This window comes from Condylostylus longicornis, unplaced genomic scaffold, assembly GCF_029603195.1.
Source record: "Condylostylus longicornis isolate FDR11 unplaced genomic scaffold, ASM2960319v2 ptg000013l, whole genome shotgun sequence".
Taxonomy (NCBI): Eukaryota; Metazoa; Arthropoda; class Insecta; order Diptera; family Dolichopodidae; genus Condylostylus; species Condylostylus longicornis.
Window position 1 is genome coordinate 5,408,997 of NW_026577982.1, and position 26,482 is coordinate 5,435,478.

At 24.7% G+C, this 26,482-nt stretch overlaps 1 long non-coding RNA gene across 1 annotated transcript in view; it reads right to left on the reverse strand.

The window, feature by feature from the left end:
- Positions 1–26,482, reverse strand: part of LOC129605611 (uncharacterized) — an 87,887-nt gene that overhangs the window by 42,432 nt on the left and 18,973 nt on the right. The window contains exon 2 of the long non-coding RNA XR_008696729.1: positions 17,757–17,795. This is a non-coding gene — a long non-coding RNA (uncharacterized LOC129605611). The remainder of the gene's footprint in view (positions 1–17,756; positions 17,796–26,482) is intronic.

The window sequence follows — 26,482 nt, forward strand, 5'->3', positions numbered from 1 at the left end:
TTTATAAATTGTTGAAGTATAAAAATTTAAGTATCGCTTTACTTTAAAGTATATAAGTTTTGCAATTCACGACTATTATAACATTTAGCTCTTATATGATCTATTTCATGTAATATTTTTCCTTACCACTGTAAAATTTTTATTAATACCTGGCCCTTTCCTCCTTTTCCCTAATTAAATGCTCTTATACGGTAACTGAACTCTTGGCCTATTTGAACTTTCTTTTGGCCTATGTGAAATAATTTATTGCAATCACTACAATTTTTTTGTTTAATGTCTGGAGACACAAATTGAAAACTAAACCGACTCACATTCTGGAAAGTGTCAATATTTTCCAAATTTAAAGCACATTTCCTGACGTGACATTTAAGGCACGTTACCAAAGTTAAAATTTATTGTTCTCTTTTATTAGAGCCTCTTGATATTTTAAATTTAACTACTTACAGTGTATTGGAACCAAAAACCTTATTTTTTAATTTTTTTAAAATTTTATTTTTTCTAAAATTTAAAAAAGAAAAGACTTTTTTTATCCTCTAATATTTCTTCATTATGTCTTGAAGTCATAATAAATAACCACATATCACAATAAAATTTATGATTCCTTTAAAAAAAAAAAATTGCCATTATAGAAGAAAAGAAATCAAGAAACCAACAAAGAAAGAAAATAGCAAACAAAATAAGGTAATTGAGTATCACAGACACATACACACACATACACCTAATAAATTATGTAGATAATAACGCGCAGACCCAATAATGGAATTTTATATTCAATGGTCAAGTTGTTATAAATTACACTCTGTATGCTATTCTCATATATTATTAGAAGGACCAGTTTTAATAATTTGATTGTATTCGGGTTATCGCACTAACAATGTCATTTTATTTGCATCACAACTAAAAACCATTAATTCTTTGTCTGGATCTGTATGCGAAACCAAATCAGGTCAGGTTTATGATATTTGGTTTATTTTTGTGTAAATTATTGTTTTACACTAAATGAATAATTTGTTTTTTTTTTTTTAAATACTAAATATTATAAAATGCCCAAGGTAAGTTTATCAGTTCTTGATTATTTTGACAATAATTTTTAATTAAAATTTAATGCTGCAATTTGAAAATTTTGTAATCAGAATAATTTTTAATTACAAATTCAACAAGACTCTTGCATTTTGTTTGAATAACTGACTAACAATTGTACGAGAGATGCTACTATTCTTCAATCGCTAAATATATGAAAACTTAATTGGTACTGAAATAAATGACCATCCCAATATACATTTCTATCATTCCTAAACAGAAAAACAAGTGACATTATTTTCGTGGCAACATTTTGTTGCAATAAAAAAAATACTGTTTTTAAGTGCATTTTAAGCACAAGCGAACACATTACATAAGTATGTACGATTATTACATTATGTTGTACATACAAGGAGCTCATGCAGTTTTATTTTATATTATACAATTTATAATATATAAAAAATAATTTACGTTTCCGTATTTTTATTTATAGAAAAAAAATAATTTTTCTTTGTGCATAATTTTCTATCGGGTAGCTGACTACTTTGATATTTTTGATGAAAACTGAAATTAATAAATGATAGCAGCTAAAAATTGAAAATTTTGACTTCGTGAATGTACACATATAGTGTTAATAGAAAGAACTTCGAAATGAAATCATTATTACTTATGTTAATGATGCAATTAATATCTATCTTCTTGGTAGTAGTCCTTCTCAGTCTACTATGAAATCTATGGTTTTGTAAAAAACGAAAGAAATAAGTAATAATTAGCACGGTAAAGTAAGGAATTATTAAAAATTGTAATTAGAAAATATTTATATAATTAAAATATGTTTTGGAAGGGTTTTGAATGATGCCTTTAGTATCTATACTTATAAAACTAACATACTAATGGCGTACTTAGACTGAAATTACACAAGAATTATTTTAACACTAAGATCATATTTTTATAACAAAACAATTTATGCATATTAATTGTTTTTCACTTAACTGACAACTCTACACGTATACTAGTGTAGACTATACACGTACACTATATTAGAATACCACTACTTATGAACTTCTTTATTTATATGTGAAGGAGTAGTTAATGGAAGCGTTCAGTTTGAAAAATTCTCAAAGCGAATCATCAATAGGGGAACGTCAATACCAGAATATTTGTAAATGGGACTCCTAAATACACAGGAATAAAAACTAAGCTATTAAACTAAAAATGTCATATTAAACATATGACATTTGATTTCCATCTGAAATTGCGATGCCATCTATTTAAAACAATATGTGTAACTACTCCATTTATCTTCTCTTTTGTGTAGGCAGAGTACAAATGTAGCTGGCAATATTATATATTTAAAGTGTTATACGTTTACAGTGTTAGTTATAGCCAACAAATAGAGCAATATAAATAACGGTATTTATTAGAAAGTAATTGTAGTTTTTGTCCAGTATAACACGAATTCCATACAATAAAATGTTTCTCAATCACACTTTAGAAATTTATAAGGAAAACGTAGAACGCATTTTACCCAAGTGTATAACACTTACCAACTATTTATATTATTTAAAAACCATTTAAATTTAACGATTAATAATTCAAAAACAATTTTATTTCTTATAATTTATATTAAAATCCCACAAAATTTTTGTATACCTACAGTGTTTAGTTAATACAAATTCTTACACGAAAACACACTCGAAAAATGCGCGTTTTGGCTTCTATTTTCGTATAATTACATTATAATCACTCAATCAAAAATGAACGTTTAAAAAATACTCCGGCTCAAAAGTACAAAAAATCATTTTGTTATGCTAGTTTTGCCGTCACATATACCTACGTGTATTTTTGCAATTGTAAATATGTAATTGTATTAGTATACTCAATGTTGTAGTAAAAATACAATTCAAAGAATTCAAAATCAGATTATGTACCTATATTTAAATACGTATAACAATTTGAATTCAATATATTAAATTAAAATTTTTTATTTTAATAACAACTATTTCTTATACAAATCACTAACGAAATACATTATAGTACTGAATAACCTAATTAAAGTATTAAACTGTCATTTAAATGTCATTATGTCATCACTTGATATACAACATAATCCTAATTGTTATACAAAATGAAATTTAATCATTAAAAGAGAAAAAAAAAAACATAATATTTGAATGCATGTTAATATGTCATAAAAATTATTTTCATTTTAAATATTTTGTAATCATTTTTATAAAATTTTATTAATGTTGATTTTCCTCTGAATTAAAAATATTCGAAAGCAAAAAAAAAAGAAAAATGTAATTCGTATATCGAATCTCTATCATATTTTTAAGCATTAAGGAAAATTATGTAAATATCTTTACTCCTTTATACATAGTAAAACATAATATTGTATATATGGGTGTACATTATGGGTATATGGTATACCTATATGAAAACACTCTATGAAAACTGTTAATGTGAACGTTTTATGTCGTTTATTTTTACTTTAATTTGGAATAGACATAAAATGAAAGAAAATTTATTATATTTAATTCGTAAAATAAAAGCACTTCATTATCTTTATTGACAATATTATGTATATGTTTGTATATGTGTATATGATTCAAATTTCTAAAATTTTATGTGTTCAGGTAAGCAAAATGGTACAATAAACACGCAACACTTTTTACTTTTTTACACAAGTTTGAATACATTTTATATGAAACGTAAACAATCATACCATTTTTTACGCGAAATGTAAAATATTCTGAATCTCGATCAAAACGTAAAAATTTCAACATTTTCCGTTAACAAATACAGTATTGTTAAAAATAAAAACGTAAGAAATTCTATATTTTCGTATTATATGTAAAAAAAACCTCTAATTTTTGACACAAATCGTACGGAAACAAAATTTTAAATTTCATAACAATTTACGTGCAAAACGTAAAATTTCCATTTTTCATACAAAACAAAAAAATATTAAATTTTCATGTAAAATTTCTCATTTTTTACTTAAAACGTAAAAAATTCCCTGTTCTCAACCAAACGTAGAGAAAACACAACATGTTTCGTATTAAACATAGAAATTTTCTTATTTTTACAAAAAATATTGGTAAAGAATTAAAAAAAAAATCTTATTTTTGTATGTAAAACACGTGTAGTAAAAAACACAATTTATAAGAGCAAAAAATAAAAAGCTTTTAGTTTTGAAGAGCTTATAATTTTTCACACAAAACGTGAAAAATTCGATACTTTCGTTTAAAACGTAAAAAAACTCTCTTTGCATAAAACGTAAAAAAATTGAAATTTTTGCATTAAACTCTCTAAAAACTTAACATTCTTTTGAAAAAGACGTAAACAATTAACTATTCGAGTTTTTATGTAAGACATAACTAAAAAAATTATTAATTTTTCCTAGCGTAGAAAACTAAACAAATTTTTAAAACAAATACTCAACTAATCGGATTCTACTGTGGCATGAAAAATAAAATAAAATTTTTTATTTAAAGAATTTTTTTAATACTCGTACATATAGAAAAACTAAGCAAGATCGTTTAAAAATTCGATTATAAACACGAACATTTTTAAATTCATCATAAATAAAAGAAATATTTTCAGCTTTAATTATATTAAGAAGCTATGTATATACAACTATTATCAAAAACTAAATCGAAATTCAAATATTGTATAAAATTTATATCATAATTTTATTTTCTTTCTAATGCAATTTTTTTTTTAATAAATAAAATTATAAAGAAAGAAAAAAGTCTATATTAATTGAAGTTTATTAAATGAGATGGTAAAACTTAGATATTTTGCAAAGGGTGCAGTGCTTTCATCGAGTACCATGCAATATAAACACAAAGGTATAATATATGAAAAGCTCTTGCAAAATAATATAAATATTTTAATTAATGTACGATTATCAAAAAAACTAGTGTAGCATGGCAATACTTTAAAATTTTACAGTTTTTTTATATAACAAAATTTAGTCTACTATTATTATAATTGTTTAATCTACTAGAGATTTATTTTAAATAACAATTAATTGTTATATTATAAAGTAATACAAAAAAATCATCTTAACTCATTCCTTCTAAATTGTGCTTATTAGTTTAACACAGTCCGTTCAACAGTCCGTGCATTCATATTTATACAGAATTTAAGATAGAAAGCACTGAAATTTTATACCCAAATGGATTTTTATACGCAAAACAAATTTCTCTGGAAATAAATTTTCAGATTTTGATTCTTTTTATCAACAGTTATGATCTGTAAATGTCCTGATTGTATTAAAAATAATGTTATTAAAACATTTTTTCTTTCAACGTTGTTATAAGGAAATGTGCTATTTTATAAATCACTTATATGTGATCATTGAATATCTTCATTCAAATAATTGAAAATATTTAAATTCTATTGGCACATGGCAAGCATAGTGAATGTCAGACATAAGTAATATGCATACATTTCCACTTAAACAAAATTCCTTGTAATTACTCAATCAATCTACTTACTTAATATGTTAATATTACTTCAATACTAAATAATCTTAAGTAACATTATTTAAATTTGGAATTTATTTTAAGTTCATATGCACATAATTATGTAGGTTCTCCTTTCACTTTTTATTCGAAATATATATATATAATTTTTTTATTCATTTTATTTCATTTTTCATTCATTTTCGATTTTAAATTAATTTTACTCTTTACTGACCTAAAACATCAAATATGTTTGATTAGATATGAGCATTCGAAACCAACACTTTACATTTCAATAGAAAACAACAAATAAGTTTTACAATAATGTTTAACATAACGGTTGATTATAGGTCATACGTGTACATATTATATAACATCACATTGTGGCGGTGTTTTTAACTTTATAATTCAATCATCCTATATCTAGTTTAATAATCAATATATACAAATTAATAATATAACTATGGACAGTGAAATATAAAAAAAAAAAATCAATTTGTTAAAATCTGATATAAAAATTAAACCTAACTGAGAACCACAATAGAAAATCATAAAAGAAAAACATTCAATTTTACTCAATAAGTATATAGTTGATTTCGACTTTAATTAACATTTCGACATTATTATGGCTATGTAATTTTTATTTCTTTATAATTTTTTTTTTTTAATAAGTATCAAATTTAAAGTAATGAAATGAAATTTTAACCAAAAAAAACAACCGTTCATTAAATGCTGTCATAATTTTTTAACAAATACATAAATTCAATTTTAACAGAGATAAAACACCTAATCATACACATACAAAACACACAAAATCATACACACATCAAACAAGATTTATTATTCGATGTTTGGCGTATATGTAAATGTATAGCAAAAAAATTTTACACGATTATGAAATCATAAGAAAATACGAAAAAAAAGCAAAAAAAAAAATCTATGTACATAACCTATAAATTTGAATTGGTAACCATATGTCAAAAGTAATGTCAAAATTTTCAATTTTACATATTAATTTGAAAAGAATTTTGATTTTGAATATTTTTTTGTGCTTTTTCTAATTTACCGTTATACTAATGCATTTTTGACATCTGACATTTAAATGTGTAAGAAAAAAAAGTGTCAATTAATATGTAAGTAACTATATATTTTTTTAATTTTTACATTTGAATTAATCTAAACAAGTTATTTGTTTTTGATAATGTAGAAAAATTTAAAAGAATAAAGTATTCAACATTTTTTTTTATCTTGACAAAATTGTCAATTTTATACATTATTATTATTTTCATGACAATTAATCATTTGTTATATATTTTTATGGTTAACCGTACATTCTGTATAACAGATTATTCTATAAATTATTTCTTTCTATGGGAATTTGAAATTTTCAATGATTTAATGTAAAACGATCTATTATCTAGACCGCGGAAGTTTTTTTAAGATCTACAAACCTTGATGAGCAATCATAATTTGAAATTCAATTTAATTTATTTCTATTCGTATACAGTTTCCAACTATTAGAATACATACTATATTCTAAAAGTGGGCGAAATTACAAATAGTTTACTTAAATAAAGCATGAGCACAAAAAATGTTGTCAAAACAGGGAAAATGTCAAAAGTATTTGTAAATGTCATATGTCAAATATTTGTAGGTTGCCAAACTGGATAACTTTTTTATTTAAATTTGTAAACCAAATTCACAAAATCAAAATTTTATGAGAAATTTAAAGAATATCAACAAAAATTAATAAAAATTACCAACAAAATAAAAATGCTGTTATAAGAATGCCTTTTTATTCGAAGTATGAAACTATAATAAAGGTTAAAACAACGGCTATGGGCCCAGATGCGTATAGCAAAAAAAAATCTGAAAATATCCACGTAATCTAATTGTATTCTAAGCAAATAGAGCAAAATATGTATGTACATATATACACTGGTCATTGAGAATTAGCGATTGAGAAAATATATAATTATTTTTTTGTAAATAACGGAAAATTTCGTTAAATAGATCTGAAACATTAAACTCAATGATTTTTTTTCAATCAAAGGGATCAAACTCGTAAGGCTACTTTAATAAAACAAATTATTTTAGATAGAATGGCGAAAAATGAAGATATAACGCTTTCATTTTAAAATGGTTGAAAAGTAATTTTCACTCAACATCATTTTTTTCGACTACTTTAACTTTCTTATGAAAATAATATCGAAATTAAAAATTCCAACCAAAAAAATAAACAATTTAAATAATAAAGAAAGTGAATTTTATAAACAATTTTTATTGTTATTGTTATACGAATGCGGAATTAAACGTGACAACGATTAAAATGCATACAAACATAAATAAAAATTTAACATTAAGTACACATACTTAATTTAATAATTGTTTAAAATATATATTTTGCGATAAAAGTTGTCCATTTCATTTGAAAGAATCATAAACCATTAAATTCTTATTTAATTATACTTTTACCGTGCACGGTATTTAATTGTACTTACTGTCATTATACAATAAATAACGAAACGAAAGTTAATCCAATTTCATTAAAATACAAAAAAAATATAATTCATCAAATAAATAAACAAACCTGAACGACGTTTATTACCTATGTATACTTGTACCTGAAAATTAAAGCGGAAGAAAACGAAATTATCAAAAATTAAAATTTTTATGAATTATGGAATTAAAAACGTTTAAAATTCCAAAAATAAAATGAAGAAAAAAACAAATAATTTTTAAACAAAAGAATTAAAATTATAAAAGAAATATGCGAATTATATATTATTCCATACGGTTTGAATTAAAGATGAAATCAGGCAATATTCGGGAAATGTTGTTCCAAACTATCATAAGACATATCACTTTTTGTGTTTTGAAAAAGTTGATGTTCCCCCCATTAGGCGCATTTTTATTCAATAAAAGAAGTAGTCTGCATGTTCATGCACTGAAAACCAGTTTGCTATTTATTGGAGGGTACCTTCACAATACGGCGGAAATTTGCCAATTCACCAATATTTTGCTTTTAATTTGGCAAATTATAGTATAGACTAGACGATATCTATTCAGTAGCTATTGATGAATTAAAATTCGATTTCATGGTCTGTGTTCAAAACTCTACGGATATTTAACTTCATAACTTTTGAATGAAATTTCGAAAAGCATTTTAATTGGCCCGATTTTGGAAAACTCTCTTAAAGAATAATTGTGGACGTTTTTCAAATCTTCATAATTTTTACAAACAAAAACCTACGATAGTTATATTCGGCCTTCACTATATTTCTAGGAAAGACGACAATGGGTCGCCTTTCCTAAATCACCTGGCGTTGCCATTCAGTAGTCAAAATTTTGAACCGGATTACGTAGATAATCTAAAATATAAAAATGTTCGGTTACGTTCATAAGGCTCAACGACTTTTAGATGTAAATCCATAGTTTTTTATGAATACGATATTGTAACAATATTAAATTTATAAAAAAAAAATAAAAAATTCTTTATAATTATAAAGAAAAAGTAAAAAAAAAATTCAATTTACGTTATGATTAACATTATGATGAATGGATTCGTTAAATATCGTAACAATAATTATTTTTCTACATTTTATAAATACATAAACATATACTTTACACATAAATAAATATTTATGTTACAGATATGCTTTGCTAGCTTGTGCATTTACTAACAAGTCACACTCATATTATGCACGTAGAAGTTGAAATTTTATAAAGAAACGATGGCACATTTAATTTTTTTCTTGTCATGGAATTATTTTTCTTTTTTTTTTTTAATTTTTAATTGTTAAAATTTCACAGAAAATATTTTTTTTTTTTATAAATATTCATAAATATTATACGCTTTTGTATAAAAGTAATAAAATTATTTTAATGTTTTTTTTTAATTCAATAATGCAGATCAACAGCCATACACACAGTTTAATCTATTTTAAAGGTTATTAATAACTAAATTGTCTGACGGGATTATAAAAAAATATTGTTAAAATCCAATTTATGTTTATACGAAAAACAAGCAGAAGTTTATTCAATAATTAAAGTATAGGAATTAAAATTAGATTTACTTAATATTTGTGGTATAATGCCGCGGAATTGTTTAAATAAGTATAAGTTGCATACCAGTTTATTAAGATCTATGTCACACTTATTTTCAAGAATAATATATATATACAAAAGCACGTTTAAATGGGTGAATATCAATGAAATTTAGTAAAGAATAATTATTTTGAGGTAAATCATGTGTAATCATTGACATTTACAAATGTTGTTTATTTGAAATTTTGTATAAGCAATGTTATGACTCAAACAATTGAATATTGAGACTCACAGTAAAGAAACTCGAACGAAATTCAAACTTTTTTAATAACTAATAGTTAAATTTCAAGTATAGCCAATGTTAAGAAAGGATTTGTGTCCGAGAAGGTTGGATTTAATTAATGACTGGGCGATCTTAAAGCTGAGGAGTCACAATTACTAAAAGTTGGTTCGAAATCGGAACTCTATTAATCTAATCTTACTTCTATTACGACAAATTTGCTGTTAACATCACCTATAATTTGTAAAGAATTAAAAAAATTGATAAATCATTCTAGAGGATAAATAGGTGTGTGGTCATTTAATTGCTAGTGTATCTCTCAGTTAAAGAAACAAATAATGAAATTTTCAGAAGAAATTGAATATTCAGCACAAATAAAACATTCTCCTACCGGCTAGAATAAATAAAGTAAGTAACATCATTTTAAATCCGAATTTATTCTATACATGCAGAAGTTTTTTTTTTGGTTCTTTTTCAGATTTCCTTAACAAACAGTTAATGGATCTATGGGAAAAACTTCTTTTAAAAAAAACCATTGCCTAACACTATGATGAGAAAAATAGGATTTGCAATGAATTTTTTTTTATTAAAAGTAATATGGCTCAATTGGCTCAAAATTACATTATCAGCACTCAACGTGATATTATTTTTGCTCAAGTGCTGATATACCCTAAGAATGATCGAAAATAACAATTCATTTGATTTATATTATAAAAGGCTAGTAAATTCATACGGCTAGTTCTACGATCAGTAAATGTTATCACCACAAGATATCAAATTTTTTATATATTCTTAAAAAAAATAAAAAAGACGTCAGTTATCATTACAACTTATCAAATCTCATGTTTTACTCTCATGAACGACTAAAAAACAAGATTTTTCTGAACTAGAATAAAAAGAAATCAAAACTAAAAAACTTGTGAAAACGCATCAAAGTATATTTTTTAATCTTAATTAAATTTCATTTAATCTTTCATTTCGATTTCATCAAAATCTTGCATTAAGATGGTACAATTCAATTTTTAAAATATAAATGTAATTAGTTATTTATTTTTCATTTGAGCCGTCAAGGCGCATCGAAATTTCAATCAACTAGCAAAAACACATACATATGTAGCTAATTAAAAAAAAACGTAAGAAAAATACTGATAAAAAAAATCAGTTTCCGTTTCAAAATTACATTCTCACATTCGCGCGACAACTGGTTTAACATAATTGAATTGGAGATCATATCAAATTACAAATAAAAAAAATAAATTTTTATACAAAAACAAGTTGAATAATAAGAATTGCGACTAGTCTGTTTATGATTGTAATCCTTGAAAGTTATACTAAATATATTTTCAATTAAATTTGCCATTTTTAGTAATTATTATTGTTTTACAATATCTAATTGATTAACAAGACGGGTGTAGTGTTTTTAAGCACATATATTCAATTATAATTCTAAAAGGTGAAAGTACTCTAATTCTCAAAACATAATTTAATTCGAGGGTTTAATATTAAATTTTAACAATTCCATTAATTAATTGCAAATTTTAGAAAAGTTCTTATATATACAGTAATTTAAATATCATATATTCATTCAAAGAAATTGCAACACCACTCATAATATTCAACTTCATATTCACGCTGAAAAATTAATATGCTGAGAACACCTCATAAGATAAGGAAGATATTATGATGATTTTCGACCATATGCAAAAAAACTAAGGGAATTTAAAATTTAATAGTTGAATTTTGTTTTATAACTCGGAATTCTACCCGAAAAGAAGAACTTAGGCATGCCTTTAAACACTCACAAGCTTCTGCAATAGAGCGCACTAACCTCAGATGGTCGAATGTAACAACGTGTAACGCGACAAATAAGTTGTGGTCAAAGGTAGATTTGCGTCGTACAATGAATCTAATACATCTGCGACTGGAGGATATTAGCGTCATAACACTGTCTGATTGGCGAATATTATTAAAATTGATTAAAATAAATTTCTAGCGCATTAAAATCACCCCGTAATATTAGTTTTTACACAACTGTCAAAAAATATTGCAAATATGTAAAAATTTATTGTTGTGCTCTATTGCGCTTATGAAAATATAATTTTCTTTATTTATATAAAGAGCATTAATTTTATTATCAGACAAGTGCTTTAAAAAGCGTTCGCGTTAAGACGACTCAGAGAACATTGTCCTTTCTATTTCTGCTTACATATGGTATACAAGTTGAATTATAAGTATTCATTTTTCTATTTCTGCTTACATATGGTATACAAGTCGAATTATAAGTATTGCTATCAATATTCAACGTAATTCCACATCTTTTAAAAAGCGGATCCTTAAAAAAATCCCTTCACTTTTAGACGTCGAAAACATATTCTTTAATGGGCAAATCAATTAAACTTCCCAAAAACATTAAAATTATTATAAAAATGATTACTTATAACAGCGATTACTTAAATAAATAACTAAAATAAATGTAATCCATTTCCAAAATTTACAAATCAAAAAATTTTTAATTTAAAATTGTTATTACCTTAACAAAATACCTTTTTATTTGTATATTTAATCCATATTACATAAGTAAATTTGTTTCCGGTACTATTTTTGATATTAAAAGAGATCATAAACGGCGAAACACTAGAAGTACAGGAAATTATTTTTCTTTTTTTTCTTCTTCTTACTAATCACATTTTAAATTACACGATCAACTATTAATCATATGAGCACCGATGAAAATATCAAATTTTTAACACTTTTTTTCTTTTAAATTACCAAAATTTAAAAATGGAAAAACTTTCACTATTTTAATAAAAAATTTCATTGTCAAAAAATAAAAAAAAAAATCGTGAGAAATTTTTATTTTTCTAAAAAAATCACCACAAAAAAATACTTAATTAACTGGTATTTGCTAAAATTTTGCAGGCACCTGAAAAATATACGTAAATTTTTTCCGTCTAGAGCGACATTTTAAAATATTTTTTTGACTAATTTTTTTCAACTAATTTTAATAATTTTTTTATTCTTTTTATTTATTTTTTTCTGAGGTTACTTTGCTAAAATTTTTAAAAACATTTAAAAATATTCTAAATTTATTTTTATATTTTGATCATTAATCGAATTTAAAACGATACATCGATGATATATGAGTACGATAAAAAGCTTTAACGACATCTGTCATCAAATTTTGATAATTTTTTTTTTGGTATTGCCAAATCTAATTTATAATCATTATTTACTCCTATCAATTTCGTTTTTTTTTTGTGATGCGGTGATATGGGAATTGTAAACAAATTTTCAAAATTTTTTTTTATCTTTATAATCTAAATTTAACCTATTTACATATTTTAAATATTGTTAGGGAAAAAAAAATAATTTCTTGTAAGTATACATAGGTTTTTATTCAACTGAATTTTTGGAATCATTTGGAATTTTAGTAAATGAAGCATTATAAAGCTTATTTTACCCATGAAAATTTTGTTTTATGCAGTAAAAAGCTGTTCAGTTTCTCAGCTAACTACAAACAATAAGAAAAGAAATAAAGAGTTTCAAAATTAAAGTTGATTTTTATTGTAAAGAAATTAGTAGCAAAGCAAGATTGTTTCATAGATGCGGCAACAACAGTCCAACCTTAATGGTTAAATCGAACCGGATCGGATTCTAAGCAAGGATTTATATGTATGCATTTGGTTGTGTCGAGAACAGTTTCTATCTGAACAATACTTGTGTAAAAGCTGGTGATAAGTACAAAACATACAGGCATATATAATTTTCTTTTTGACATAATATATTGGAAATACATATTATAAGAGGTATGTTCATACAAGTTCAGTTTTAAGCATATACTTATTTGTAAGTATAATATAATGAAAAACAAAATTTTTAAAATGCTTTCGTAGTATATCTACATAGCATACCTTACCTCCACTGCACCAAATTTAGAAGAAGAGAAGAAGTTTGGGGTTATGTAAAATGATACTAAACTAATCAACTGGCGACATTAAAATTCATCCCTTTAATTTTTTTTATTTATTTATGATTATTGTACCTAAATTTTTCAAGAAGGACTAAGTAAATGAAAAGAAAAATTTAAAAGGGTAACCTTTAAAATATAATATAGTCAGAATACTAACACACATAGAATATAAATTTTTATGAGAAAAATTCGTAGCAGTTGGTCCACGAAGAAAAAAAAAAATGTTAAGTTGACTGAGTACATTCCAATTAACCACAATAAAAGTCGGTGATGAGATTATTATTTAATAAAACTGTCAAGAAGAGCAAAAAAAATAGTTATCATACTTTACATGCATACGTTACAAGTATGTTTTAGCTGATTAAAAGAGCTCCGAATTCAAAGGCACATCTCGGCGGAACGTAAGCACTTTAACAAATTACGCGATCAATATTGTAGCTGTAATCGACGTCCAATCGAATCACGCAACAAATTGATGAATCAAAAGTTTGATTTGAAGTATATATCGAACGTCAGTCTCGCCCTGGTCAAATTCTAAAACTTACTTTTAAAAGTGGAATGAATAACACGAAATTGTCAAATTAATGCTTTCTTTTATAGCAGCGTCCTGATATTTAAAATATTTCAAATCCTATAACCAATTTTAAACAAATATTTATGTAGTAAGTAAGCAATTCCGCATTCCCTGTTAGAAAAATTAATTTGAGTCTTATGATTTTCTCTAATTTAATATCCGTTTAATTAAAATAAAGGAATGTTGCTCCTAATTTCTTTATAAAAACTTAAATCTTCTGTTTTTTTTTTATTTTCATAAATTGTTGTGTCCACCTTAAATAAAATTGGCAACAATGGATGACTTACTTTATTTTTAGTAAAAAAGGAAAACAAAAACACCAGAAAAGAAAATCAGAACTTTTTTTTAGGACAATGAAAGAAGAAAATCGCGTATGCAAGAACTTGATATTGAAAAAACAAAAGAAACGCCAAACAACAAGAAAAACTAAAACCAAATAAAAAACAAAACTCTTAAATTTACATCACGGTACATAGAGGATAATTACAACATTCCAATGATGAACCATAAAAACAGATCACTATATAAAAAATGTGAATTGAAAAAGTGCAAAATACAGAGAGGAACAAGAAGAAATTAAAAAAAAAACAAGAAAAGAAAGGCTAACCATATTCCAAGTTTCAACAATGAAATATTAAATCTCTAGGTCAAGATTACACCAATATAACCGTGCATATGTATAATAATGCTTTGTAAGGTAGCAAAACTCTGACGATAACAACAATCAACAAAAATAGCTGAACAAAACTTTTAATAAAGGGGAGATAAGGTACAAAAAAAAAGAGAGGAAAATAAGAAAGGGTGAAATAAAAAGAACGTTATCATACGTTTACTTTGTTGTGATTTTTGCCCTAAAGCCTAATGATGATGTTGTAAATCAATCGAGCTCTTATACACTATGTAGTTAGTCCACTACATTCATTTCTGTTATGTACTCGTCCATACATTTATGCATATGAAATATTTTAACAGCAAAATTTTAGTATAGGGACGTACTGAAGTTGAAATTTTTATTCATGAAGTTTATCTAGATAATCTGGATTAAATGCTACGTATTACATAATAAAAAAAAATTCACCTTACTTTCAAGAGGCTACACTGATTGAAGATTTGTTTTACAGTTTCGTTTAAGTAAAGTAAGGCTATCAGAGAAGGGAAGAATAAAACTACTCTCATGGATACATTTTTCATTCTGCCAAAATTGAAAAATTCCTAAAATTGATGTTTATTTTGTTAATGGATTCAAAACTTCATTGCTATTTTGGAAACTTTATTAGAATATCCAAAAATATTGCTTTCCACAAATTACCAATGACATAGACCACAATTATACAGCAAATCCAGCACTGTGTGCAGCACATGAAATTATAACAACAAAAAATATGTGAGCTCTCTGTATAAATATTCAAAGGTATTTAAAAAAAAATCCAAAAGAAGTTATGGGTTCGGTATATACAAGGTACATTATCTCTTCTTATACCTTTGCATACAAAAACTTCATACCTACGTCTATATGTATAATTTATTTGTATATACATACATAATTGCAATATAAAAGACCGGCTTTATGCCTTTTAAGCATATACATTTGGTCCAGTCAAGCGAACCCAAAAAATGTAAAAAAGAGAAAAATAAAAATAATTTTAATTCAATAACAATGAGTTAGCAAAGATTGACCAGAAGGAGATGAAGAATTTTAAGAGTATACAAGAAACAAAAAATAGCGAAAAAAAGATAACAAAAATGTTTGATCCAAAAAAGAAAGAACAACAACAACAGTGCGATTTCTGGTTTTAAAGTTTTTTTACTTGGCCTTTTTCTTTTTGCTTAATATTTTATTTTTTTGCTGCAAAAAAATCTGGAAAAATTGTACTAAAAAACAATATGAGTATACATACATGTGCATATATTTTTAGCATATATTAAAATTCTCTAAACAATATTGTCTGTGGTCCACGTTATGGAAGGTATCGTCTGAAAATTCCTTCTTAAATTTCAAATTTTTCTACATAATTTTACTTGCTTTTCCATTGTACCTACATTTATATGTATATGTACATATATCATAAAAAAAAGTATAAAAATCTTAAAGAAAAAAAATATGCTTATGATTTCCGGATTATTTATGTTGGTCGGCCTTAATTTCATTTCATATTTTACAGTAAATAAATCAATTAATAACGTTTTTATATTCAAATAAAGTTAGATTGAAATTTAGAAATTTTAAATCCAACATTGTAACAAAATAATAATTATAAAATAATGTTATTAATTGTAAAATCATTGTGTTAATTATATAGAAAATCTTGCAGAAAATGTTAAAATATCCTGAACACTATCAAGTATCTCTTGCGCCCCGGATAAAACGGAAACCTTTTAAGAGCTAAGTGATTTTCGATGCTAGCTGGGAGTTCAAACACATATCTGCAGTTTTGTAACATACTGGAGTCATTCTTCAATATTCAACAATTTCCTATTTTGCTTCTATTTTACTTTATAATACGTACATATTTTTGCAGTAGTTGATTTTGAGTAGTTGATATTTTTGATTTAAATTAAGAAGTTAGGACTAAATTAGGGAAAATGTCTCCATTTAAAAGCGATACAATAGAATTTTAGGAATCTTTACAGCAGCACTTTTCTCAAACAATTTATTTTAATACGCCTGTAAATATGCAATTTTTTCACTAAAATTCTTGTTAATTAAATCAACCATAAAGGAAAATTGCTTTTTTCCCATATGTACACAATATTTTATTCCAAATTAAATTTTTATATAGATATAGGAAATTTCAAAGTTACTTTCATAAAATTGAATGGGAATATGGAATGGATGACCTCATTGTTAAATGATTGGCATCGTTAAAATTATTGGTACAATAAATTTTTGTTTTTTGATTTTTTAGTGTTTAAAACTTCTTTTTCTCTTCTTTTTTTTTTAATATTTACATCAGTATACAAAATAATTTATATTGCTTCTCTAAGTATATTGTGCACAAGCAATGTGAGCAATTTATAGGTACATATGTATGTTTGGATTTATATACACAAGTACAATATCATTTCACTTGTATAAGTAAAAAAATTCGTTATTATTGCTGCATAATAAAAAGAAAAACTCACTTAGGTGTGTGATCTTTTAAAAGAAAAGGTTAATATTTTTGATTTTAATAACTTCCTTTTAAAAAAAAAATTATTTTTGGAAAATATTTTATGCAAAACTCTTCAAATATTACAACTCTTAACTGTATAAACTTTGTAAGTACAAATTTAATTATAAATGAAAGCCAATTTTTAAACTTTCTTTATTTAATTTTTTCTTATTCTGAAATTAATTCGATAAATATTAACGATTTTTATGCTTAAGTATGCAGATTATTTTGTTATACTTACATTTTTACTTTTCCTCTCTATAATTTCGATAAAAAGTTCCTGTAATTAAAGAAAAAAAAATTTAGAATTAATTGTTGAGTTTAAAATAAATCATCAAAAATATGAGATACAGAAATTAAATTTAATTGTATAACATTATTTTTAAAGATATACTGTTATACACTGATAATGTACAGAAGAAGCTTGTAATTAAGTTAATATAACGCAATTAATTTTTATAATTTGAAATAAATGGAATGCACATTTATATAACATTTAAAATAACTTTTTGCAAAGTAACAAATAATTTGAAAAAATTTGGACATTGTAAAGCTCAATAAGATCATTACGTTATTTTCCATTAAATCTAATATAATTAAATAAGATAAACAATCTAAAATAGCATTATTACGAAATGTTTATGAATGCACCTGTACATTTATAAAAATTTCGTTTGAATTTTCGTTTTATTCGTGTAGAAACTCAAAATTACAAGGAAAGAAAATCAGTGACAATTCTCTCTTTTTAAAATTTTCTCACAACAACTCCCTTATTAAAATTTTTGCAAGAAATTTTCAACTAAGTATGTAGATTGTTGTAGGTTTTATAATACGAGGAAAAAACACGTTTACCAAAAATGAAATTTTAGCTTTATAAATCTATTTCGAATAAATAAAATTCGAAGGTGAGCTTTATTTAAACTGCATATTGAAGAACAACATATATGGAGCATCAATAGAGGAATTCCTAATATAATAATGAAAATCTAGCTTCGCTACAAGGAACATACAAAGTTAAATAATAACGAACATTGGCAAGTACAATAAAAAACAAAAAAAAAAAACTATTCAAGAAAAAATAACAATAACCAACAATGTTGACTTGCAGATTTCTTCTATACTATTCACAATATCCACCTTCTAAGTGTATAACATTACACAAATGCAACAAAAATGTACCCACAACATTAATTAAATCTTAAAACATTGAATATATGTAAGTATAAATACCAAATATACAAGTACGTAGTGTTTAAAGTTTACGTTATAAATTCACCACACCTATTTCAAAATCATTATGTATATAGAACTCGAAATAAACAATGTATGTAGGCACTAATACAGTTAGTATCGCTTTATCTATTAAAATATTTCAACATGTATCTGTATATAAGCCTATATATAGCCTGCCTATATATAACACAATCTGAACATAACCATATGTATCTAGATATAATAATTGAATTGATTTTATTTGCGATATTTTATAGTTTATTAGAGATTGGAAAAAGAAATATGCGACTAGACATCGAAATATTTTTCGAAAAATGTTCGAAACATTTGCAATTGAAAATTTATGTTTTTTTGTTTTTTTTATAATTTTACTTACAAAATCATAAATTTGTTGAAGTTCATAACTTTTTATTATGCAAATTACATCACTTGAAGTTGGTGACATTGATCCAGTATTGTTAAAAAAAATAAAACAAGAAACGGTACCTAATCAGTTCCAGTGATTATAAATTTTATTTATTTTGTGTTTTGTTTATAAGCATTTTTGTTTACATGCAAGTTTATAAACAGTAGAATAAACTTGCAGCATTTAAATACACAAGCGTTTGATCGTTGACGCAATTGCAGTTAAATAGTAACCTGGCGTTACAGAAAAATGCCGTTCTTTCAACAAAAGTTTGATTAATAAAGAAAAGTAAAATTTAATTTTAAAATTATTTCTTAATCTGAATCATTCAATTTTAAAATGATTGAAAGGGAATTGTACTGAGCATCATAAAATTGTTTTCATATACAGGAATTAGAAACGAAAACCTTATACTTCATTATGGTACTCTATACAACTCGAATTCCTCATTTGGAAACTTAACAAATAAACAGCAAGCAAATTAAGTTAGGAAAATGTTTTTCACCTATTTATAAAGAACGTAATTCGAATTCGAAAATATCATTTAAAGAAGATTGAACGGCGATTTCGAAAATATCGCAAAATTTAAAAACTTGTGCCCATTTTTTTCGATAATGTAACTAGGCTACTTTTTCAGGAAATTTGCAAATGGCACTTTCGTTTACACTTACAGTAAGTTGCATCCCAATAATTTTCTTCTTTTAAATTATTAAATTTGCTAAAAAGACTCTCTCTCATGCTCTCATATCAAAACTAAGAGATCACAACACGAAATTTTGAGGTATGAAGAAGCTTAGAGGTACCTAATATAGATATAATGCAATTTTTTTTTTGAAACCTATCGTTTTCCGGAGTTGTGACAGGTTTTTCAACTGCAGGTGAGATTATTTTTTCAATTCAAATCAATTAACCGCCTAAGAAGTTCGAAATTATTTGAAGCCCTCTAGGTAAGTTTTTATTTACAAACATAATAAAAGTATGATACAATTACGATAAATCAACAGAACGCAGCCATTTAAAGCTCCAAAACTAATAGACTAATGAAATAATTTTAAAAAATTTTGAGTTCGGTTTAAAATTGAAATTGTTTTGACTATAAATTTTAAATGCTATGCGCACGACTATTGTCAGCCGTCTATAAGTCTATAATAACGAATTTTTTTTTCTAAGCTTCTTTTTTTTTATGTTTTCTTCTTTGATTGAATTGAATTCTAATTTTTGTCTATTGATTTTTATGAATGGTGTTTTGAATTATAGTTTTATATTGTGTTATGGGTTGTGTTTACCAAACATATACATATATCTCAAACATACATATCAAGCATTACTTATGTCAATAAATCATTTTAACTGTAAAGATATCATACAGGTGAACATAAAAATTATTAAATATTCACATAGTCTACACACATATTCATAAGGTGTATGTATTTATGTATATATACACATTATTAGGTTATTAAAAGATTTTACGAATAGTTCGCATATTTATAATGCACATGAATAAATAATAAAATTTGATCACGATTTTTTTTTTTCTTAATATTCAATTTGCGGTTGCTTATATTTCATCGCTTCTCTTTACCTTTAATTTCGTTGTTAACTTCTTTAAATGGAATTCGAAGAGCGTTAAGGAGATCGGGTGGGGGAGAGCTGGTAAAAAAAAATTCTGATTCGTTATTTATACTATTTTATGTACATATAATATACTATTAGTGTTTTAGTTGCTTTTGGTGTTCTTTTTATTGTTACTGCTTTTACTCTGTGCCTGCTACTGTTATTTTTGGTTTTTACTCAATAAATTTTTAATTCTATTTTAATTGGAATTAATTTAGAGCGGTTTTGCTTGTTTTACAATTCTTTTGTTTCGTTTTTTCTTATTTCTTTTACATTTTTTCTTTGAATTTTAAATTTTATTTTATATACTTACATACCTACATACATACTCGTATTAAGTACATACAATTATATATATACATATATAGGTTATGTTTGTTTTTTTTTATCGAGAGTTGTTTACCTTAATTATTACAATCAAATGAAAATTAATTAAATTGAATGTATAAATAATTCAATTAGAATTTATAATTGGAATATTAATAAGAAAAAGAATTGGTACCATAAAAATGCATAATATGCTTACTCTGACTGGCTTACATAACACAATGTTAAATAAAATGCGTTTTACAACTAGTTACACACATTCACACAGATATACCAACTTATGAATAAGAAAATGTAAAAATATGTAATGTAACAAATACAAGGGTGCGTTGCGTTGTGAAAAATATATTACGACACACAAAATCTATATTTACTTGTCGTATGTGTAATTAAATACGACTTTGAAAATAAAAAATTACTTTTTTGGTTTTTTTTTTTCTTTAACTTGCTAATTTAATAACTGTAACTTATTTTTTAAACATATTTTTTTATGTGCATTAATTAATTAAAAAGTGATAACTTTTTCTATACAATATACCTATGTATAAGTACATAGTTATATATATATATGGGTATTAAGTACTTACTATAACTAGAAAATAAAGAAAATTACACGGTGTTTTAATGCTAATGAGAGAGCGTACTGGAATTAAAAAAAAATTTTTAGCAGAATTTTAAAATTTGAAAAGTTAGCAACATCAATTTATCGGTGTGCATTTCCGAATCTCTGTAATCAACAGAAGTCAAAACTGCAACACAATTCTTAATTCCGATAAATGTAAAAATTTACCTAAAAATATTATTGTTAGAAATGATCAAAGTTTCAAATATTTTTCTAAATTTCAGGGTAAAACTGTCAAATGATCAATTATATTGGGCTTATTTATTTTTTATTGCGATCAGTATATTGCAACCTGTTGCAAATCATGACCAATAAAAATCACACGTAAATAACGTTACCGCACTACATTGAAAATGAGTCATGGATTAATAGGGCATAACTTAATTTGTAAGAATGAATAATAAATTTGTTGTGTTCTGTAAATAAATTTTTGTATTCTTACCACATATAGGGTCGGCAATATCACGTCTCTCAATTTATTCTGGTCGACCAGCAATTTGAGACTCGTTAAATACTTGTTGGAAAATTAAATGTGTTATTCTTGAAATATGTACCTATGTCCGAAAATTATTTAAAAAACTAGAACAAAATTTGTCGCCCAGTATGCGTTTTGTCAAAAGCAATCAGTGATCATTTGTCTACGGCACGTTATAAATAATTTATAACTAATTTATTTCCTTAATTTAAACAATTTTTAATAGGGAAATTCAGACTTTCATGCTTTCATTGCAAGGATTCAAATTTAAAAATATATTATAAGAAATAATAATGTGTAAGCAACTTGAAAGCTAGTTTATAAAAAAAAATTTATAAACAATTTTTCAAGCGTTTTATATTCTTTGTTTAAAACTTGTTAGTTAACGAGCCAAACTATTTTTACAAGCGCAACCGTTATACGTATTTCACTAATTTAGTAAAAAAAATATAAAAGCAAATGTTTATCTCGATTTCAATATCTTTTATAATTTGCTAAATATTTTCCTGCCAATATTTTTCAAAACAAAAAAAAAAAAATTTTATTTTAATTTCTAAACCCCCTTTTGCCAAGATTGTGTTATATTTGATATTTTTTTTTGTATAACAGTTTGTTAGATTGTCATTTCAACAAATTTCAATACTCTGATTTATTGTTAAAATCAAAATTTTACTTTTTGCATTCAAAATTTGCAGAAAGGAAAAAAAAAAATATTGTCAATAAATTCTTAAAGACCACCCAAAAAATATAGTTGTGAAAATTTTGAACAAATTTATGATAACCTGTTTTTTTTTCTTTAAGATTTGTTTTAATTCTTATGCAATATATGGGTTATAATTATTCATTATTTTAGTAAGTTCAGCATGAAATTTTTGAATTTTTGTAATATTTTAAGATATAAACAAAACTAAATGTAGCAAATTTTTATTTTATTGTGACAACTCTAAGATGTTACTTAAGAATGAACCAAAAGCACCAAAAAATTGTGATAAAAATACTAAAAAACCCAAAAGGATCTTTAGAAACTAGAAAAACGAACACACTATATTATTCATGAAATGCACAATACTGGTTTATAATAGAAAATGTTCAACTATGTCCAATCACTGCGTAATCAGTGCACATAAAAATATGATTTGAACTCAAAATTGACTCTGAAACTGCAACTCACTAAGGGAAAGGCTAATTTTAAAGAACATGCTGTGTTCTTGCTCGGCCTTTACAGGAGAGGAAATTGACATATTATTTACCATCACTGCAAAAACAGGATTTTTCTGAATTTTACAAACAGAACGGAGCACGTACTTAAAATATGCCAAATTTTATATAGCTTCAAATTTTATATAGTGACAATATTTCACATTTAATCAGGCTGATCAGTTATCAGATTGTCGAATTCTTCCTTAAAAAATATTCATTCAATTAAAATTTAATAAAAACTGTAGAAAGTCAGAACTTCTACCATTGGAACTTTAGAAAATTCTTAATATTCGGGCAATTCACTCAAACCAATAGCACGACAGTGTCTCTAAACAAATACATGTATTTCAATTAAAGATTTTATATAAGGTTTCGATCGGCATTATAAACGAATTCACAAATTAACAACCTATAACTCTTTTTGTTCAATAATTAAATTTTTACTTATGGTATGTGAAAAAAATGGAAAAAGAACAATTTTTTCTGATAATAATCTTTTCTTCAACTTATTAAAATTATTGCTTAGGTACAAATTAAAAAATACAAAAAAGTAAGAAAATTAGACTATATGAACTTTAAGATTTATTATTTGGCGCTATCACCTTTTTATATCGGTTACTGGTTTTAACAAATTAATAACAAAAATAAACTAGTTTTTAAAATTTTTTTAAGCAAAGATTTTTGTTATGCTACGAGACATACGAGATATTTTACATTGCCAAGAGATTTCCAGGTGTCTTTTAATCTCCTATTTCATATAAACTAGGTAAAAAATTTAATTTAATTAGAAAAAAAAAGTTTATAACTTGATTTTATTTTCCTTTTTTTGTTTGCAATATTTAATTCAAACATGACTAACAACGAATTAAAATACTAAAATTTGACAATATTCAAAATTGATTCTTTTTATAGTATATCGATTATTTTTGATTTATAATTAATTAATTAAATTTCCTGGTTTCTATTTCAATTTTATATTGGCCTTATTTTAACCTGTTTTCTTCTACCATTCCCAAGACAATACTCTGTCATCTACAAACAACAAGTTTACGTTCGAAATACTTCTGATTAACGAATGAAACGTCACGTTAGAGAAGCAAAAATTGCAAGAATATGAAGTTACAAAACAATTCTTAACAAAAAGATCGATTAAAATTATTAATAATTTTTAAACTTAAGATTACAAATTTAATTTATATTGGCTTTTTGATCGTAAATACAGTAGATTTTTTAAGCAGGGTATTAAACTGTATCGTAAGTTGATTTTGCAACATTAATATTTAAATTATTTTGTAGCTATACTTCGTATTTTTTCGGGTTTATACGAAGTATATTATAAACAAATTTCTATATGATATGTAAAAGATAAGAAATATTCAATTGTTCCCTCCAATTTGTATAAAATTATTCTAGAATATAATTTAGAATAATTTTACATATATAAATTTTTTTTTCTTAATTTACTACTAGACTTACAACAAAGTATATAACTCTCTTCCGATTTCATTAGTTAATCGCAGAACTAAATATAGAGTTTTTCGATAATCAGGAAAAAAACTGTAATTTTATAATGGATCGGTTATCAGTGAACAAAGAAAAGTTCTACTATCTATGAAATTTATGCATAAGTATATTAATATACAAATATGTATGCAAAATTATGCACAATATACAAAATATACTTTTGATTTGAAAGCCAATTATGATTTTTTAAAGGATTTTTTTTAAATATAAACTTACAAATTTTTTTTATTACCAATTGAAAAATTAAACCATTTTGAATATTTCTATGGAAAAATTATGTCTAAGCATAAATTTGTATTTTTCTGTGTATTTACAATAACGCTTCAAGCATTTTTTAATAAAAATCTGAAAAAAAAACAACAAAATCACATAACTAACCATCTAAAGTAAAATTACTACAAAGAAATCACTACAAAATTAATGATTTATTGCTATTAGTTCCGGTTCATTAATGACTTATTGAGTGCAATACTGAAAATTATTTAAGAACATTATTTATGTATAAAGAATAGAAAAAATATTTTAGAATAATTTTCATTTATATTATTAAGTATGTACAGATTCTGATATAATGCATAACAAATAAATGATTAATTTCATGATTTTAATTAAAATTAAATTCTTTATTAAGAAACCTTAATTGTATCAAGAAAAAATACGCTCTGAAATGGAATAGAAGCCTTCTATATTTAATACTCAAACAGAATAACTGATAGGAAAACCTGTTTAAGTGATATTTAATTGTGGCCTCAGTGACTAGTAAGGAAGCGAGCTGTTATATTAAACCCCTTTTATGAACATCTCAAAAGTTTGGCTGTTTTCCTGTAAAATGCGCTTTGGATGATGAGCTTAACTGTTCAAAACCAAGTCGTTTATTCAAATGACGTTGATGCAGATCAGTAATCCGCTCATTTTGACAGTTTACCTAACAAAATCGAAAGCAATAATTTAACTTAAATAAATTTTGATTTTGTTTTAAGTTTCGCAAGAAATTTGAAAAATCCCGGACAAACATAAATTATTATGCGCGATACATGATGTTGACTAAAATTTTTTATTAAAAACTAAATTCATTTAATAAAAAATTAAATATTAAATAACATTTAAATACAAAAAAAAAAAAACAAATGCTAAAATCCAATTTCAAATGCAAATGGAAATTCAATGAGCGGGTTATTAATCAAAATCAAATTCATTTTTTTTTTTCTTAAAGTTTAATAAGAAAAATTTTGAATTTGTAAGCTATGTGTAAAGAATATAAAAATATTTTTTGGGCAATTCCGTCTTGCAATGAATGTTGTCAATGCAAGGTATGTTAAATATAGAGAAAAATATTGTGAAAATTTTGGTTCGGATCAACTCTCCTTTGTTTGCTTTTTGATAAAAATAAAAAATAGTAATAATGTTTTGAGCCAGCACAATTGACCAAGGCCTTTAACATCTTTGGTTAACTTAAATTTGGGCTAAATAAATGGTGTTTTTCCTATATTATTTCCTGTGCCATAAAAAATTTATTAAGGTTTATTGTCTTAAATTAAAGCTTAAGAAACTGGGCAAAATTTT